Here is a 17,883-nt window from a genome sequence, read left to right on the forward strand (position 1 = left end):
ATCCATGTTGTTGCAAATGGCAAGATTTCATTTCTTTTGATGGCTGCATAGTATTCCATTGTTGTGCCTACCCAGATTCTTGCATCAGCCAGCTACTGCTGGGTAACAAGCAACTTCAAAATCTCAATATACATAATAATAATCACTTATTTTTCAATACGGGTCTGCAGATCATCTGCAATCTGACTGCTCTAGGCTACCACTGCTGGGCTAGGCTTCAGGCCAGAGATTGGTTTCTGCTGACATGTCATTGACCAAAACAAGCCACATCACCAAGCCCAAAGTCAGGAAATAAAGAAGTGTGTTCTACCCTTTGTGGGTCAGAAACAAGGCATATGGCAAAATCTAATTCAATAGAGCAGAGAAGTGTACTTCTTCCATGGACATGGGAAGGAGAGAGGGAGGGAAGGAGGAAATATTTGTGTGACCACTAGGTAATTCATTATATACCTTAGCACTCTGGGTATAGTGAGTATTCGCCTCTTCCTGGAATAGAGATCTAAGGACCTCCCCTCATTCTGTGAACAAGTCTAGGCCTCAGACCTCCATTCTGTATACATGCTAAACTTTCCGCACACCACCTGACTCCCTGATGACTCAGGTTGGCCATGTCCCAAAGCCCCTCATTAGTACTCATTTCCAGGCTTAGATGGCCACTACATAAAATCTTAGGCTTGATCTGGGCTTCTAGGCACATAGCACATTGCCCATCCTTGGACACAACCACTGGCCAGTTGGATGCCCCCTACCTAAGGCCTATCCCACCTCCATTCTCTCTCTCAGCTTGGCCAGGAAGATCACAGCAGACTCCAGAATCCACCCACCCAAACAAGACTGTGACAAGCTGCAGACCCTCTCTTTCTCAGCTTTCGCAACACTGGCCATGCCATTGGCAGAAATTCCAAAACAGCCTACAAAACGTGGATGTAGGAGACCACATCCCCGGAATGTTTTGGCAAAAAGCAAATATTGTGACAAACAATTGGAAACGTGGTGCATTTATCTGCACTTTCAGTAGCTGCTCATATGTTCGCATTAAAACAGTTGAACATGTATAATTAAAAATCTGTTTCAAAATGCAGAGAACATGTAAAAATAATTTCTCCATTCACAGATGAAAAACAAAAACAAATAAGTGTGAGCTATGGGAAAAAGAAAAGAAAAGAAAACAAACTCCAGCAGGATGCAGGTCGCAGTGGAGGGGGACTAGAACAGGTGTCATAGCACGGCACACCCTGCCTCCCTCAATGGGATCCAAAGGGTCTGGGCCAAGACTTTTCCATCTGCCTGAGCTGCTGCTTCACATGCAGTGTGTGAGAGGTGTGCTGGGGACAAACACTGAGTGAATATTTGGTGAGAAACTCTCCGCATGGGGCTGGAGACGCAGATGAATGGGTTGCAGATCCAGCCTTGAAGTCTAGCAGGACAGACAGACAAGCACCAAGGTGAAAAGACCTATGGAACTATAAGCATCTACAACCTCCCCACCTCCCAGACTGCTAAAAAGACATCTATGTTTGGCCATTCTGATCCTCTATCTCTCCTGCTTTCTTGGGGGCGGGGGGGATTCAGAGTCAGCCTATCATTTCCCTGGGATTTTTTTTTTTTTTTTTTTACTTTTTTTACTTCTATTTGGAAAACTGTGAAGTAAAACCACTTAGTAGAAAAGGAAGACTTGGGGTGCCTAGGTTGCTTATTTGGTTAAGCATCTGCCTTCAGCTCAGGTCACGATCCCGGGGTCCTTGGGATCAAGCCCTGTAGTGGGCTCCCTGCTCAGTGGGGAGTCTGCTTCTCCCTCTCCTGTCCCCCGTGCTTGTGCAGTCTCTCTCTCTCTTTCGCAAATAATTTTTTTTTAATATCTTAAAAAAAGAAAGAAAGAAAGGAGGACTTGAAAGAGAAGGGAGGAGTAACCAGGAAATCAAGAATTTCACTCTCTCTGGCTCAGACAGATTTTGAGTTGGGAGTTAGTTATGAAGGCACCTGTGGAGGAAGGACGCCCTGAAAAGCCAGAAGAAAGAGGAAAGAGAGTTTAAAGTGCTGCTGTGATTTATGATTTCGATTCTCTTTGACCCTCTGAAAGATACCAATAGAACATTTAAATGGTTTTTTTTTTTTTTTTTAGATTTTATTTATCTATTTGGCAGAGAGAGACACAGCAAGAGCAGGAAGGAGCACGAGCAGGGTGAGTAGGAGAGGGAGAGGGAGAAACAGGCTTCCTACCAAGCAGGGAGCCTGATGTGGGACTCGGTCCCAGGACCTGGGATCATGACCTAAGCTGAAGGCAGATGCTTAATGATTGAGCCACCCAGATGCCCCTTAAATGGCTTTAAAGTCCTTTGTTATATGTGACTCTTTGAATGCAACTCCATGCTGAAACTGGACCATGTGGGGCCTTGGTTTTACTTGGGTTACATGAGTAAATATGATTTTGAATACCCTGGGAAGCATGCTCCAAAAGAGGTGTGAACACAGTACCTTGAGAATATAAAGAACAGGGCATCCCAGAAGAGCAAAGAAGGCTTCCCAGGGAGGTAATGCTTGAGTTGGATCCGGAAGGATATGATCACCTTACAGACATGAATTGCAAGGGCATTTCTGGTAGGAGAAATAATATCTATAAACATACAGGGTATTCAGGGAAATGGGAAAGTTCTGGTGGGTTAAAGAAGAAGCCAAAAAGCTCAATGGATGGACAGGAGCCACCTGGAGAAAGGCCTCATGTGCCATTAGGAGAAGCTCAGCCTTCATCCTGTGGTCAATAGAGAGCCTTCGGAGCATAAGACTGACACATCCCTGGTGTCACATTCACTCTGCTCTCTGGCCAGGAAAGCTGAAGCCCCTAACACAATCTGCCCTTTACCGGACTTCACCCCCAGAAAAGGGACCAGGGGAAATGGAATCAAGCCTCAAGCAGACTCCAGAGGCCACAAAGGCACTCGCAAGAACTCTGCAATGACCAGTGAAGAGAAAGAAAATAAGGAATCCATTTTTCATCATCTGAATTCGTATGCAGGGAACACATTGTCTCCAGTGAGCGCATTTCATAAACGTGCTTGCACAGACTTGATTTGAACAGCAATGCCGTCTTGGTGGCAATCTGATGTTTTATTTTATTGTTTGCAATTAGCGACAAGTGAGGGAGATACCCAGATCGTGCCATATCACACAGAGTGTGTGTTTTCCAAGTATTTAGCTCTCATGGGAAGGTGGGGGCTGGGGGACATAGCCTGAAGAAGCTGCACCCCCAGGTAGGAGACCAAGAGACATGGTATCTTCAGGGTCCTAAGAGCAGAGGCGCTATCCAAAGTCAGAAAGTACAGATAACTGCTAGGATGTAGAAGACATCTCTGAAGGAAGTTATCTCCAAGGATAGGACAAGCTGGGTGTCTGGGGAGCCCAGGCCAGTCACTGAGCAAAATCATATGTGCCACCAAAAGAGAGGCCCCTGACTTCCCTGCTCACCAGCCATCAGTGGTAAAACAGCCAGTGTCGCTGTCCAGCATCCCCCAAGGTGGAGTTTCTCAACCTCGACACTACTGACATTTTGAGTTGGATTATCCCTGGGTTGTTATAATGCACAGTTTGGCATTGGAGAATGTTGAGCAAAATCCTTGACCTCTACCTGCTAGATGCCAATGGCATGCCCTCTGGTAATGACAACAACAACAACAACAACAAAAAAAAAAAAAATAGCTCCAGACATTACCAAATGTCCCCATGGGGACAAATCACCCCCATTTTGGACCCATCTGACCTAGACTTCAATGATCAGTTCCAAATCTTGGTTAAGATGGAGAAGGAGAAGGAGTCCAGGGTTTGTCAAAGGTTGGAGGGGTCAGAAATGCTCCATTCCAAAGAATCTGAAGTTCCTCAACTCATCTCAACAAAGCCACCACTGCCCACAAGTGGACCTAGGAGGACAGGGAGCACAGAGTCCCTTAGCTTTGATCTGTCTGGGACTTCAAAAAAGACTGAAGGAGAACTAACCAGATGGCACAGAGTAATATCATGGGCATGAACCTGGGTTTGAGCCCAGGCTCCTCACTTGGTCAGGTGTGGTCTGTTCTTTACCAACCTAAATGTTCCTTTCCTTGTCATGTTCAAGCCACAGTGCACAGTGGTCTGCTGGCAACACTTCATACATTCCTACATTTAACCTCAGGGCCTTTGCACATGATTTTACCTCTGCCTAGAAAACTCTCACTCTCATACCCATAAGTGCAGACCCACACAGCGCTAGATCACTCTCCACATCTCAGATTAAATGTTGCCTCCTCAAAGATGTTTTTCCAGATGCCTGGACTTTTAGCGCCTCATGATGTTCACTCTATGGAATTCTGTACTATTCACAATTAAATAAGTATTGTGGGGGGGTAGACGGACTGAGGGGAAGGTGGAAAAAGAGAAAAAGAAATAAGCCTGGGAGAGCATGCCCAAGAAAAAAAGAGAGAGAGACAAGGAAACAGAGAAAGAGGGAGAGAAAGAATCCCAGTCATTTTTTTAGTGTAGAGATTAAAAGACAATTCAGTAAGTTAGGTTTTTCTCATCTCCTGATATAAGTACATTCCTGACTGCTTCCCTTCTAGTACGAAACTAAACTTGCAGAACCTTCTAGATATAACTGAGGGGTAGCATTGGCATAATCGTATTGCATGTTTATATCGACCCCAACTGATAGGAGCCATCATATTCCTATGTTATGGTGGGGAAACTAAGCTTCAGAAAAATGTGTGTAACTTGCCCTGAGCTATATCACCAGTGGGTAGTGGAGTCAGAATTTGGATCCAGGAACAGGAGCTTCCAGAGCCCGTGCTCCTGGCCACACGTGATGTGAGCTGAGTGAACTCAGCAACCAGGAGGGACCTGGCCCAACACTGGGCTGAGACACAAAGTGGACGTTCCGTAAATATTTACTGAATGAGTGGGACCAGAGGTGGGATTTACTTCAGGGAAATTTTAATCCAGTCCTGCTCAGACCTGTCCCCATACACGCTCACTTATCACCATGTAATTGAAATAATGCCTATCGACAGAGACTCACAAACAACTGCTCAATTTTCCTCAAAATTCAATTAAACTTCGTTTATTCTGGGGATCGATCCAATTAAAAGAAGGAAAATTTCAGATGGTCTGAGCAACACCATCCATCTTCAAACATAGTGTCTACCCCAGTGATGTAATAATTCGCCCAATCAATGCTTTAAAAGCATTTAGCAGTCTTGATAATGAACTTTTGTCAAAACAGCCTTGCAGAGCAATAAGTGCCTACAGATTAATATGAAGTCATAAAGGGCTAATGCTTTGGGGGCTGGGGAGTAAGGGCAGCGACATGAATCAGTGGGAGCCATGGCCTGGAGCTCCCACACCTTCTCAGAACTAGTCATGGACAGTGTTTTCAAGGCCCAGAAAATGCCTAATGCATTTCCCCATTTCCGCTCTCTGTAGGTGCCTCTCCCTTCCACGGTCTCAGTTTGCCCAAGTTCCCCAGTCAGGAACCTGGGACGCCCCAGATCCAGGGGATCCCACTCAGGACAGTTAGGACAGCTCACCGTACTGAAGAAAATGTCTAAAGGAAGAGGGCTTTGCTTGAAAGAGTTTCCGCTTAACCATCTCTGAAAACTTTCACTTCGCAAATGGTCTTTGAGCTCCAGGAAACTGCTTTTCTACTACAGATCTCCTCCTTTCCTTGGGGGTATTCAACTTATTCACTGTGTGATGTGAAGCAAGTTACGTAAGGTCTCTGAGCTTTAGCTTCTTCGTATGTAAAATGGAGATAATAGAGCTTATTGGTGCTCAGGAGAAGGAGGTTGGGTTGAATCTTGAGATGATAAGGATGCAAAGTCCTAAGACTCGGCCTTTATCTTGAAAGAGCTCAGAGGCACTGGGCAAAAACAGGTGAAACAGCTACAAAGGAAGAAGAAGCTGGTGCTCTTGGAGAAGTTTGAACCCAGCGCTGGAAACAGGCATGAGGGATGAGAGGGGGCTTCACCAAGGCAGTGACCTTTGAGCTGGATCTTAACGAGAGAGCAAGTATTTGCCAGGGGAGGAAGAGAGGAGAGGCTGTCCGGGCCGAGGGGACGGCCAAGGCAGAGACATGGAGGACCACGGGGAAGGACACACACAAGGTGCCCAGCATGCCTGACCAGCGCCGGAAATAGAACCAGGCAGCTGGGCTCAGCCACGTCTTCTAAGGTCTCAAGTCCCAGGTGAGGAGGTTGTCCCTTTTTCTAAAGGAAATGGGGAGCCATGGAAGGTCTTAAGCAGGGGATGGATATGACGAAAATTGCACCCAGAAAAGTTGGGGGGGGTTGGTGGGGATGGGACAGATAGAATGACTTACATGAAATACAGTGGAAGCCAAGGTGGTGTCACCACACAGTCCTGCTCCCCCAGAAGGCCCCCCACTGCCCTCTACCCACACTGAACACATCCCCCAACCTCCTTATTCCCATCAATAGTGTCCCCACCCCTGCCATCAGGCAAGAAACCTAGGAGTCCTTTCGCATACTTTCCTTTTCCGTTTCTTACCATCCCTAGGATTCTGTTGTTAACCTTCCACCTGGACCCTGTGGCAAAGGACGTGATGCCCCATCCCCAAAAAGTTAAGCTCGCCTTAGTCCAACAAGACCCTCTTACCACTCTGAAGGGCGACCAGAATGCAAAGTGTCGCCTGCAACCAGACCTTGTCACACCTAGAGCTGTCCCTGGTCCTGGCTGCCTTGGTCCAGGGAAGAGGAAAGGAAAGATGCTCCCCAGGGTCCGGGGGTGGGGGGGGGGGTGTTCCCCTCCAGAATCAAGGTTGACAAGTCACTTCCTGCGGAACTGGGCTGGGCTGAACTGGGGGAGCCCCTGGGCCCTGGGCTTGGGCCAGCACCTATCAAGGGTTGCTTCTCCATCTCCCACCCCAGGTCATCTTGGGAGGTCGGTGTTCTCACCATGAGGAGCCAGGTGGCTCCAGCTTCCAGCATGAACAAACGTTTCATCAGCTGCTTTTAAAAGCCAGCAGAAAGTCTCAGGGGTTGGCTAGTCCTTTAAAAGCTGGGGTATCTGGGTAGCCAAAGAAATGAAACTCTTGCTCCATTTGCCTGAACTCACTGCACCCCTAGGGGATACCAAGCCCTGACCTGCCATCACAGAGGCCCAGGATTTGGAGAGAAGAGGATTAAGAATTAAAGAAGAAAAAAAAGGAGGGGGGGGGAGGAAAAGCCCTGGGCTGCTAGATCAGGGGGAGTATTAAATGATCCCAAGTCCAGAAATGTCTTTTCAAAGACTTCTGCCATTAGGACTTAATATTAAATTTACTCCTTCTGTGCCTTAAAAAATAGCTAATTTTTTTTTTTCAAAAGGTGCTTTTGATGCCAAAGGTATGGCTTAAGCTGAAAGGCGCCGGCACATCAAACATCATTTGGGGGATTTCAAAGGGCCGGTTCAGCAGGATCCTGTTCTCCTGATCCCCCTTCTCGGCTGATGAAGTTTCTGAGCTCCCTGAAGTCAGATCTTGTGTTCTTGGCTATCAAAGGCCCCAGCAACACTGCGTCTGTCTGTCCGTCCCAGTAAAACTTTCGCATAGAAAGCCTCCCTTTTGCGCCGAGATCTGAGGGGAGACTAAAAAGGATGCTGATTTGCCAGGAAACAGGAGGGAAGCCCTGCTGCGCTGATAGGAATCTTCTGACCAGATTTGAATACATTTGGCCCAGACAAGGGGGTGGGAGGGGGAAAAATCCATTACTTGGGAGAAAAGCTTCCAGGGTTTCAAAAGGAAATATGTTAATGCTGGGAGAAATCATTTGTGCGGGTTTGTGGGTGAGTGTTTCAGCTGCCCCCCCCCCCCCCGCCCAAGTTCAACATCCTGGACCAGGAGCAAGAAAGCAAAAGCAGTGGAATTAAGCTGCCACCGCTCAGGGCAGGCAAGGGAAAACTGGAGGCTGGAGGGAGACCACAACCACCCTGGCCTTGCCCTGGCAGTCTCAGCCACCTGGGTTTGGGTCCCAGACTCAGACAGCAGCAGAGCCCCCCCCCCGACCCAGATCCCACAGGCAGTGTTCAAAGCACCATCCTTCCCTTCCTTAAGGCCTCACTCAGGAGTCTGCAGGCTGATGCTCCCAGAGGTCCCCCAGACAATTCCCAGTGTCCAGATGGGAAGACTGAGGCCTGCAAGGGGAAGGGAACACTGCCAGTGAGGCTATGCTGGTCAGGCCTTTTGACTCATCCATACCCACTGCTCTCCTCTGGACCTTGGCTGGGCCCCGCCCACTGGCCTTCTCCCGCTATCCCCTGCTCACCCCAGCACCTGTTCTGCTCTCTGAACACTACACCTGAGTGACGGTTCATACTTCTCCCATAGTCTCTGGAGACACCCGACAAATGAGGTGTCTGTTGTACCCAGCCTTGAGGCCAGGCATTTCTATGGCCCGGAACTGTCCCGGGTCCCATGGGAACTGAACAAGTGTGTCCAGATAATTGTAGGACATCTTCCGCTCTGGCTTTAAGAGGCAGTCTGCCCGGATTCAGGACTCCCGGGTCCTAGGCCCAGCTTGGTCTTTTTCTGTGGGCCTCACTTCTTTCCTCTGTAAAATGAGGACCATTTCATCATCCCTGTCTCTGCCTCTTAGGCCTGCTGGAAAATTTCAGTCAGGTCAGGAATAAGAGCCGTGGGCAGGAGTTCTGCAGAACAGAGTGACGGGAGGCCTTCCGGCCCCTCTGGCATTTTCAGGCACAAGCAGGGAGAAGAGGTGAGGTGGTCGTGAAGGCCATACTGGGTGGTTGCTGGAAATGCCCCCGAGTACCTCAGAGGCCCTGCACCCTCCACGTTAGCACCAGATTTTCTCCACAGTTTGGGGGTTCTTTTCTTCATTAGAAGAGCTGATTGAATTTAGAGAAGAAAAGGGCCTAAGGACTTGGTTCTTGGGGTAAAGACAGGGGGACCAGGCGGGAGTCAGGCACTGCAGCTGCCCAACTCTTAGCATAGTATGCAAGGAAGTACCAGCCAGACTCGGCACTTGAATCTGAGCACTGTTGTTCCACCAGGAGAGGGAGATGAGAAAGAAAATTGAGACAATAGCTCGTCAGTAATGGTCTTGAATTAATATGAATTTGTGAAGCGCATCTCGGCTGCTCCCCGTCCGGCAGAGCAGGGCTGCTGGGGACCGGCAAGAAGGCCTCCCTCACCTCATGGCCACCCATAAAGCTGCTGCTGACCGAGCACTCTTCCCTCCCCGCTCCTCTTCCCTCCTTTCCTCCCTGCCCCCACAACCAGCTCCAAGCCCCTGGATGTAAAATAGGCTGGGGACGGCACCCCTGGGACCAGCGGCAGCCCCCCAGAGTCTTCAACCTTTGGAATGACCTTTGGAACACTGCTGCCCAGAGATTCCCTGCTGTCGGGACCAGGGGGTGTCCTGAGCTCAGCCCCAGGCCAGGTCCCCGCCTCCCCAATCTCATATACCGACCCGGGCTGCGGAGGTCACTGAGGCACACGAGGTCCACTTGACCCAGGCCTGGCCCACTGGGACATACAAGGACCGCCAGACCCAGGCCTGGCCCACGAGGCACGCCGGGACACCCCCAGGCCCAAGCAGAACATTTGTGGTTTAGCCCATGGCTTAGAGGTCAGAGGGCACTCCCAATATCCCTGGGAGATAGGACTTTTCCTTCCAATGACAGAGAGGGAAACTGTCACTCAGAGAGGTCAAGTCATTTGCCACAAGGTCACACCACCAATAAATAACAAAGTTGGGTCTCAAGCAGAGACAACTTTATCAATGTGACAATTAAAGCTTTATAAATGATTCCTCATACAATCCTCAAAACTCCCAAGAGATAGAACTAGTAGCATCCCAACTGTAGACACAGAGCCACTGAAACTCAGAGAGGCTGAGCCGCAGTGCCACGGTCACACAGTCAGTCAGTGATGGAACTGGAATCCCAACCCACAGCCGTCTGGCTCCAAGAGTCCCCGCACATGGCCCAGACTGGGAAACCAGCCGGCCCGGCTTGGAATCCCGCCTTTTTCATTAGCCAGCGCTGGGACTTTGGATGAGTTGTTCAGCCTGTTTCCCTGCCTATATGATGGAAATCGTCATCATAATGTAGCAGCACCAACGACGGGTTACTGGACACCCATGGGAAATGCGTGACATGGCCAGGCCGGTACCAAAGGTCATGAGTTTGTTAGACACATCTTTGTGCACACGACCATCAGTGCACGGATTCTCTAAGTATTAGAGTAGAAACTGGCTCCCCAGAGGGCCCTCGTCTCCAGCCTGTCCCTGCCCCCGTGGGTCTGAGGCTCGAGGGAACATACGCCTGAACGCGACACACACCCAGCGTCCGTAATGTTCCTGTCAGAGCAAACGAGGCCATTAACTGACGAGCTCCGTGATGGAATTGTCCCGTGTGGCATTTATTATGGGGTCCTTTCCCTGACACCTCCCAGGGAGAGAATATTAAATATTTGATGCGCGAGGCTGCTCGTTTTTCATCCCCACTTCAGCACTCATGATGGCTTCGGGCTGGGGAAGAGCCAAAGTCCACCCGCCTGGCATCCTCGTGCCTTTCCGCCTCCCCCCACCCCTGCCAGGGCACTGGGCCGGGCAGGGCGGGGCCTGGGAAAGTGAGGAAGACCCACGTCAGGGACTCTGGGACCTGCGGCCCAGGGGACCTGCTGTCAGCCATGCTGTAAGAGGCCTGCAGACAGTCGGGTGGCCTCGGTGCCCCCCACCCAAGGTCTTGGGAGTCCTTGGCCACCAGAGCCTGGGAGCATTCACGGCATCCAGCCAGCCCTCCTCCACAGGGACCTCCAGCCCCACCACCACCTGCCACTGCACCCTGCGCCCCTGCACCTCTGCAAAGCCTCCTGCTCCCCTGACACATGGTGAGCTGGAAGCACCAGGGAGCCAATGCCCCCAGAGCAAGCCCCCCTCAATGACGCACCACACGTGGGTGCATAGTAGCCCCAGCTTCCTTGCCCCTTGAGTTGGATGACTCCTGCTGCCCACAGCCTTTATGGGCTTCCTTTTCCTCTCCGTTCTCACAGCCCCCCTCCTCTGCTAGCCCACCCTGGGACTGCCTTCCAACCAACCCTGCGCCCACAGCCCTGAGACTGCCACACGAAGGCAGGGACAAAAACTAAGGCAAAGCCATGCCAGGTGGGGGATCATCAGAGGACACAAGATGAAGGTCTCATCTTCCATAGGAGACCAGCCTGCTCCAGACCAAGCCCTGTGCTCAGGGCTGGGAACTCAGCCAGAACCGCCAACATCTGACTCCTGGACCCCCCAGAGCTCCCAGGCTACAGGGGGCACAGTCATGAGACACTAACCGCTGTGCAATGGGACCAGCTCTCACTTCCATCACCCCCAGCCCTGCAAACCAGCCCAAGGGGTGACGTCCTAAAGACCGAGTCTCCCTATGGTCTCAGCTCCCTCCATGGTGCAAATACCAGGCCCCAAAGCAAACACAGGACAACCACCAAACAAGATCTAGTCAGTCATATCCGTGCTGATTTGACAGCTTTCCCTCCTCTCTTTCTTTCCCTGGTGACTTCTAGCCATCTGTGTGGCACTCAGGTTTTGGCAGTTGGAACAGGGTATGCCTAGGGAACTGGAGAGGCTGCAGGAGAATCAAAAGGCATCCGACAAACACCTGGGTGTAAGGGTGGGGACAGGTGCCCTGATTCTCCAGCCCCAGAGCCCTGATCAAAGGATGGTCCCAGGTGTTGGGCCTTCTGCTTCGGGCTGCCATGCCCACATGGATCAGGGTAGCTGAGGGGTCCCAGGGTCTCCTTCACTCCTCACGACAACTGTGTGCAGGCACGATGGTCTGGGCTGAGGGGCCAAGACCTACAGCACTGCTCCCCTCTTCCTGCAGCAGGGCTTGTCTCCTCCAAGGACTCCTGCCTAAGCCCTTCTCTGCCCCCACTCTTGGCCTCCTTGTCCTGTGGCCAGCTCATTCTCCAGGTTCAGTATCAGCTTACCTGTCATCCCCCCAGAAAGTGCTTCCCTAACCCCCCACTCTAGGCTAAATGGTATCCCCCCGCAAAAAACAGATTCAAGTCCTAACCCTCTGCACCTGTAAATGTGACCTTAATTATCCATGGGGACTTGGCAGATGTAAAGTTAAGACAGGTCATGGTGGATTTGGGTGGGCGCCCCCTCAACAATGATTTCTCTCTCATAGTAACCAGAGGGAAATTTGGACTCAGAGAGGAGAATGTTATGCGAAGAGGGGGTCGGAGACTGGAGACTGGAGTTTGGGGCCACATGCCAAAAGCTACAAGAAACAAGGAAGGTTCTTCCCTAGAGCTTTTGCGAGAGCATGCAATACCTTGACTTCAGACTGTGAGCTTCTAGAACCGGGAGAATAAATTTCTGTTGTTTTAAGTCACAGTCTGGTACACTGTTAGGGCAGCCCTCAGAAGTTAATAAACCCTTCACTAAGGTCGATCTATTTTGTCTTCTCTATCACACATCTTCTTTTCTTCCTCCTTCATCTCAGTAATAACAAAAGTATAGTTATCCTCATGTGTCACATTCATTTCCCATCTTACTGGCTAGACTAGGAGGGCTGTGAAGGCAGAGGTGTTGCCTGCTTTGTTCTCTGCTACATTCTCGGTATCTAGCCCAGGGTCTATGGTGCCTGGTACATGGTAGGTGCTGAATAAATGTTCGCTAACTGAAGATTTAATGAACGCCAATGGTGTGCTAATGCTACTCCAAAGGAACAAAAAAAAATAGTCCTCTCCTGATGGAGTTCACATTCTACCTTCAACGAGGACCATAACAAGTAAGTAAACAGAGAGATGCCAGAAGATGACAAAGTACAGGGGCAGGGGGGCAGGGCAGGATAAGGGAGATTGAGTACTGCCATAAAACAGCACCAACTGAAAACAAAGTAGGTGGTCAAGAAGGCCTTGTTGATTGGTGCTATTTAAGTAAGGTTTCAAGAAAGTGGTTTGAAGGAGTTGGCCATATAAGATTCTGGGAGAAGAAGAATCCAGACCAAGGGTATGGCCAATGCAAAGCTCCTAAGGCTTGGTAGTTCAAGGAACTGACAAGAGGTCTGTGTAGACAGACTGGAGTGAGGAAAGGGAAGAGTTGAAGGAGAGGAAATCAAATATGTAGCGGGTGGTAGGTGGATGGATGGATGGATGGATGGATGGATGGATGGTGCAAACACCGGGCCCCTAAGGGCCCTCTCCATCAGGAGAAGACTATTTTTTTGTTCCCTTGGAGTAGCATTAGCACACCATAGGCGTTCATAGATGGATGGATGGATGGATGGGTGGATGGATGGATGGATGGATAGATGGATATGGATGGATGGACGGATGGATGGATGAATATGGATGGAGACGGATGGATGGATGGATGGATGGATGGGTGAATGTGGATAGATAGAGGAGAGGAGAGAGGGAGAGAAGAAGGGGAAAATGGTCCATGTCTAGGAATCAAAGGCAGGTACTAACTCTGTCCTTGAACCATATGTTAGGTCAGTAATTGTGAATATAAAGGGCTCTGCCACTCAAGAAACATGGCGAATCACAAACCAAATGAAGTCAGCCCTCCACGCCCTCTTCTGCCATAACACAGCATCATGGAACAGGGATGAGGATGCCTAAAAAAGGAGGCTCAATCTTCTTGGGGACTCAGGGTCCCAAATGAGGGCTCCTCCAGGGTTTGGGATCACACCTACCCATCTGGCCAGAGCCCCCACATACAAAGCCCTTCCTTATAGCTACAAACCATAAGGCTGAAAGGCACTTGGGTGGCTCAGTCAATTAAGCATCTGACTTAAGCTCAGGTCATGATCTCGGGGTCCTGGGATCAAGCCCTGTGTCAGGCTTCACACTCAACAGGGAGTCTGCTTCTCCCTCTCTTTTTACCCCTATCCCAGCTCATGCTCGCTCGCTTGCTCTCTCTATCTCTTTCTCTCTCTCAAATAAATAAAGAAAATCTTTAAAAAAATAAAATAAAATAAGGCTGATCTGCTCCAGGCTCCTGATAACTAACAGTGGATCTATCCCAGAGGACTTGCTAGTGAGGTGCCTTCTGATACTGAGTCCCTAAAGGACACCCATAAAATTTGTTAAAAGTAAAAAATTTGGAATGAAATCCTATTGGTTTATTAAAGTTAGGAATTTCATCTTCCTGCCAGCAGAAGATGAACCCTGTTACTGGGAAATTCCTAGGTGAGGGTGTGACTCAGAGCCTAAGTCAAGGGGACCCCTTGGTCCCCAGATCCTACTCCTGATCTTCTTACATCTCTCCCATCTCTCCTACTCTGGGAAACATTTGCAGCCCTCCAGACCAGACATATGGCGCATGTGCAGACTGGATCCCTGGTGGTGGCTCTCTCCCCACATGCCTCATCTGCCCCCCATGGAGTACTCAGCTCTCACATGCCCTCTGGACACCTGTTGCCCAGCTGGCCACTTCACCTTGCAGAACCTTCTTTTCTTGATTTCTATGCCATCATCTTCCCCCTCCTTCTCCTCCTGTCTCCCTGGCTGCTCTTTCTCTGCTCAGCAAGGTCCTGTCACCCCACAACTTCCAAATGGTCAGAGTACTCCAGGGCTGCATCTTGGGCTCATTCTTCTCTCTCTCTCTCTCTCTCCCCCTTTCCCCCTCCCTCCCTCCCTTTCTCCCCCTGCAGTTCTCTCCTTATGCTATCTCATCCATTCCCAGGGCTTGAATATCATCTACATACTGGCAACTTCTATCATTCTCATGTCCAACACCAGCCTCCCCGCTGACTCCAGACTCCATCCTTCTGTGCACTTCCACGGGGCACCTAAGACTCACCGTGCCCAAAATGAACTGATCTTCTCCACGTTTCCTCTCTCAGGAAGAGGTACAACCCCACTGCTGGAACCAAGCACCAAGGAATCCCCCCATGACTTCTCTCTGTGACCCTGCCCCCTCACACCCACAGGTCCCCTCAGCACTCATTCCAGGACCTACCTTAACTCCGGCTTCTTCTCTCTCCACCTCTCCTCCTAGGCTGGGCCTCCAACCTCATTCATCATCCTCCTTCCTCTCTGGCCAGAGCGGTCATCCCAAAGTGTCAGCTCTGCTGCAGGGAGAGAAAACAGCAATCATGATGCACACACATAGCGCCAAGTGTCCTGTGGTTGGATGGAGGTCAGCGGCAGACCTCCTAGCAGAGAACCACGTGCACCGCAGGGACAGCCCTGCACACACTGTGTCCCCTGCCCTCTCTGTGAGCCAAGAGGAAGAAGCCAGTACCCCACAGCCCAGTGTGCAGAGCCCGGCGCATCCTAGCCCCAGTTAATTTCATTTCCACTGGTCATAACAATAACGATATCCCTCTCTGCCACTGTGGCACCCTTTGCAGAGAGTTTCCAGGAGCATTATCATCACAACTTCTTCACTAACCCCGTAGGATGGGTGCGATAACCCTCAGCCACAGGAGGGACCCCGGAACAAGGACTCCAGGTCAGGCCATTGACTCAATTAAAGCTACAGATCCCAATTCCCACCACCTCCCACGGTCCCTACTTGGAATAAGCATTCCCATACTCCCCATAAACAACTCCAAAATCTCACCATTCAAATACCCAGTTAACTCTGGGAACATAGGCAAAAATCCCATGTTGGCCACAGATTCCCGATGAGGGTTTGGGTCAGTTCTTAGCACCCACTATGTGCCCAGCAGCCCTGCACGCAATCACTGTTCTGGAAATGCCTCATCTAAACCAAAACTTTCAGTTTAAAGGGGCCCCTACTTCACTTGCTCATTCTCATCATTCTCAACCCTGGCTGCACCTGAGAATCTCCTGGATAGCCCACACCCCAGAACTGTGATTCTATTGGCCTCTGGGATGGATATGCTTTGATAGTCTCTGATTTTTTAAAAGAAGAGGTAATTCTAAGAGGAAACCATTGTTGAGAATCATTGAGATTTGACCCACAAACATATATTGAGGACCAGGTACGTGCCTTCCAGAAGCTTCTACCTAATATGGGAAATAAGAAAGTAAACAGATTATTAAAATGAACTGTTTTCCAAGTATTGATTTTTGTTAATTTTTTTAATGTAACAAACTTTTATTACTTACCAGTTGATAGGCAACATTCTAAACACTATACAAATTTAACTTATTTAGAACTTGGAACAGTGATAAAGGTACCATTATTAGCCCCATATTCCAGATGAAGCTACAGAGAGCTTGTAACTTGTGTAAAGTCAAATTGTCTGACAAGTGGCCAAACTAGAATTCAAATCTAGAGAATAGGTTTCCTCTTTCTAACCACTGTTCTCTGAAGGCAGTGGCTCCTAAATTTTAGGGGAATTTGTGCAATTTCACAAAAACACAAATTCTCAGCCTCACTCACCTACCCCACTTCCCACAACTCTCAGATTCCAGTTCAATCAACTGAGGTGGGAAACCTGGGAGCCTACGTTTTTGGTGTGTGTCCCAGGCGATTCCAATGCAGGCCTCCTGAGGGTGGTCCAAGGAACACAGAAGGATTGACCGCTTTTCTCCAAGGGCGCACTGAGGAGTAGGGCCCAGAGCTCTCGGCTCCTTCAGGCGGAGACAGGGAGGCTGCCATCTCCATTCCCGTCCTCCAGAGCTCTACGGAAAGCCTTTAGGGAACAAAAGCTCCAGAGAGCGAACCCAAGTTTATTATTCAGCCTGGTCCCTGGCAAGGACAGTGCAGTTCTGCCTTGGGCAAAGACATTTGAGAATCACTGCAACAGGCCCCTCCCAACAGAAGATCAACAAGAACATCCACCCAAGACCAAGCTCATGGGATCAATAAGAACTGCAGAACTCCAGAGATGGGGAATGCAACACATAGAATTCATGGCTTCTTTCCCACGATGCCTTAATCTTTCAAAGTTAAATTTTTTTTAATTTTTTTTAAACATATATTTTTATCCCCAGGGGTACAGGTCTGTGAATCACCAGGTTTACACACTTCACAGCACTCACCAAAGCACATACCCTCCCCAATGTCCATAATACCACCCCCTTCTCCCAACCCCCTCCCCCCAGCAACCCTCAGTTTGTTTTGTGAGATTAAGAGTCACTTATGGTTTGTCTCCCTCCCAATTCCATCTTGTTTCATTGATTCTTCTTCTACCCACTTAAGCCACCATGTTGCATCACCACTTCCTCATATCAGGGAGATCATGATAGTTGTCTTTCTCTGCTTGACTTATTTCGCTAAGCATGATACACTCTAGTTCCATCCATGTTGTCGCAAATGGCAAGATTTCATTGCTTTTGATGGCTGCATAGTATTCCATTGTGTATATATACCACATCTTCTTGATCCATTCATCTGTTGATGGACATCTAGGTTCTTTCCATAGTTTGGCTATTGTGGACATTGCTGCTATAAACATTTGGGTGCACGTGCCCCTTTGGATCACTACGTTTGTATCTTTAGGGTAAATACCCAGTAGTGCAATTGCTGGGTCATAGGGCAGTTTTATTTTCAACATTTTGAGGAACCTCCATGCTGTTTTCCAGAGTGGCTGCACCACACACGAAAATAGACTCAAAATGGATGAAGGACCTCAATGTGCGAAAGGAATCCATCAAAATCCTTGAGGAGAACACAGGCAGCAACCTCTTCAACCTCAGCCGCAGCAACATCTTCCTAGGAACATCGCCAAAGGCAAGGGAAGCAAGGGCAAAAATGAACTATTGGGATTTCATCAAGATCAAAAGCTTTTGCACAGCAAAGGAAACAGTTAACAAAATCAAAAGACAACTGACAGAATGGGAGAAGATATTTGCAAGTAACATATCAGATAAAGGACTAGTGTCCAAAATCTATAAAGAACTTAGCAAACTCAACACCCAAAGAACAAATAATCCAATCAAGAAATGGGCAGAGGACATGAACAGACATT

General features: G+C 49.2%; 1 long non-coding RNA gene across 2 annotated transcripts in view; it reads right to left on the minus strand.

Moving 5' to 3' along the window:
- The window catches only part of LOC132022757 (uncharacterized), an 85,644-nt gene that overhangs the window by 48,216 nt on the left and 19,545 nt on the right, over window positions 1-17,883 (minus strand). For both annotated transcript variants that reach the window (XR_009405695.1, XR_009405696.1), the window contains exon 2: window positions 14,958-15,069. This is a non-coding gene — a long non-coding RNA (uncharacterized LOC132022757). The remainder of the gene's footprint in view (window positions 1-14,957; window positions 15,070-17,883) is intronic.

This window comes from Mustela nigripes, chromosome 7 (genome assembly GCF_022355385.1).
Source record: "Mustela nigripes isolate SB6536 chromosome 7, MUSNIG.SB6536, whole genome shotgun sequence".
Lineage (NCBI taxonomy): Eukaryota > Metazoa > Chordata > Mammalia > Carnivora > Mustelidae > Mustela > Mustela nigripes.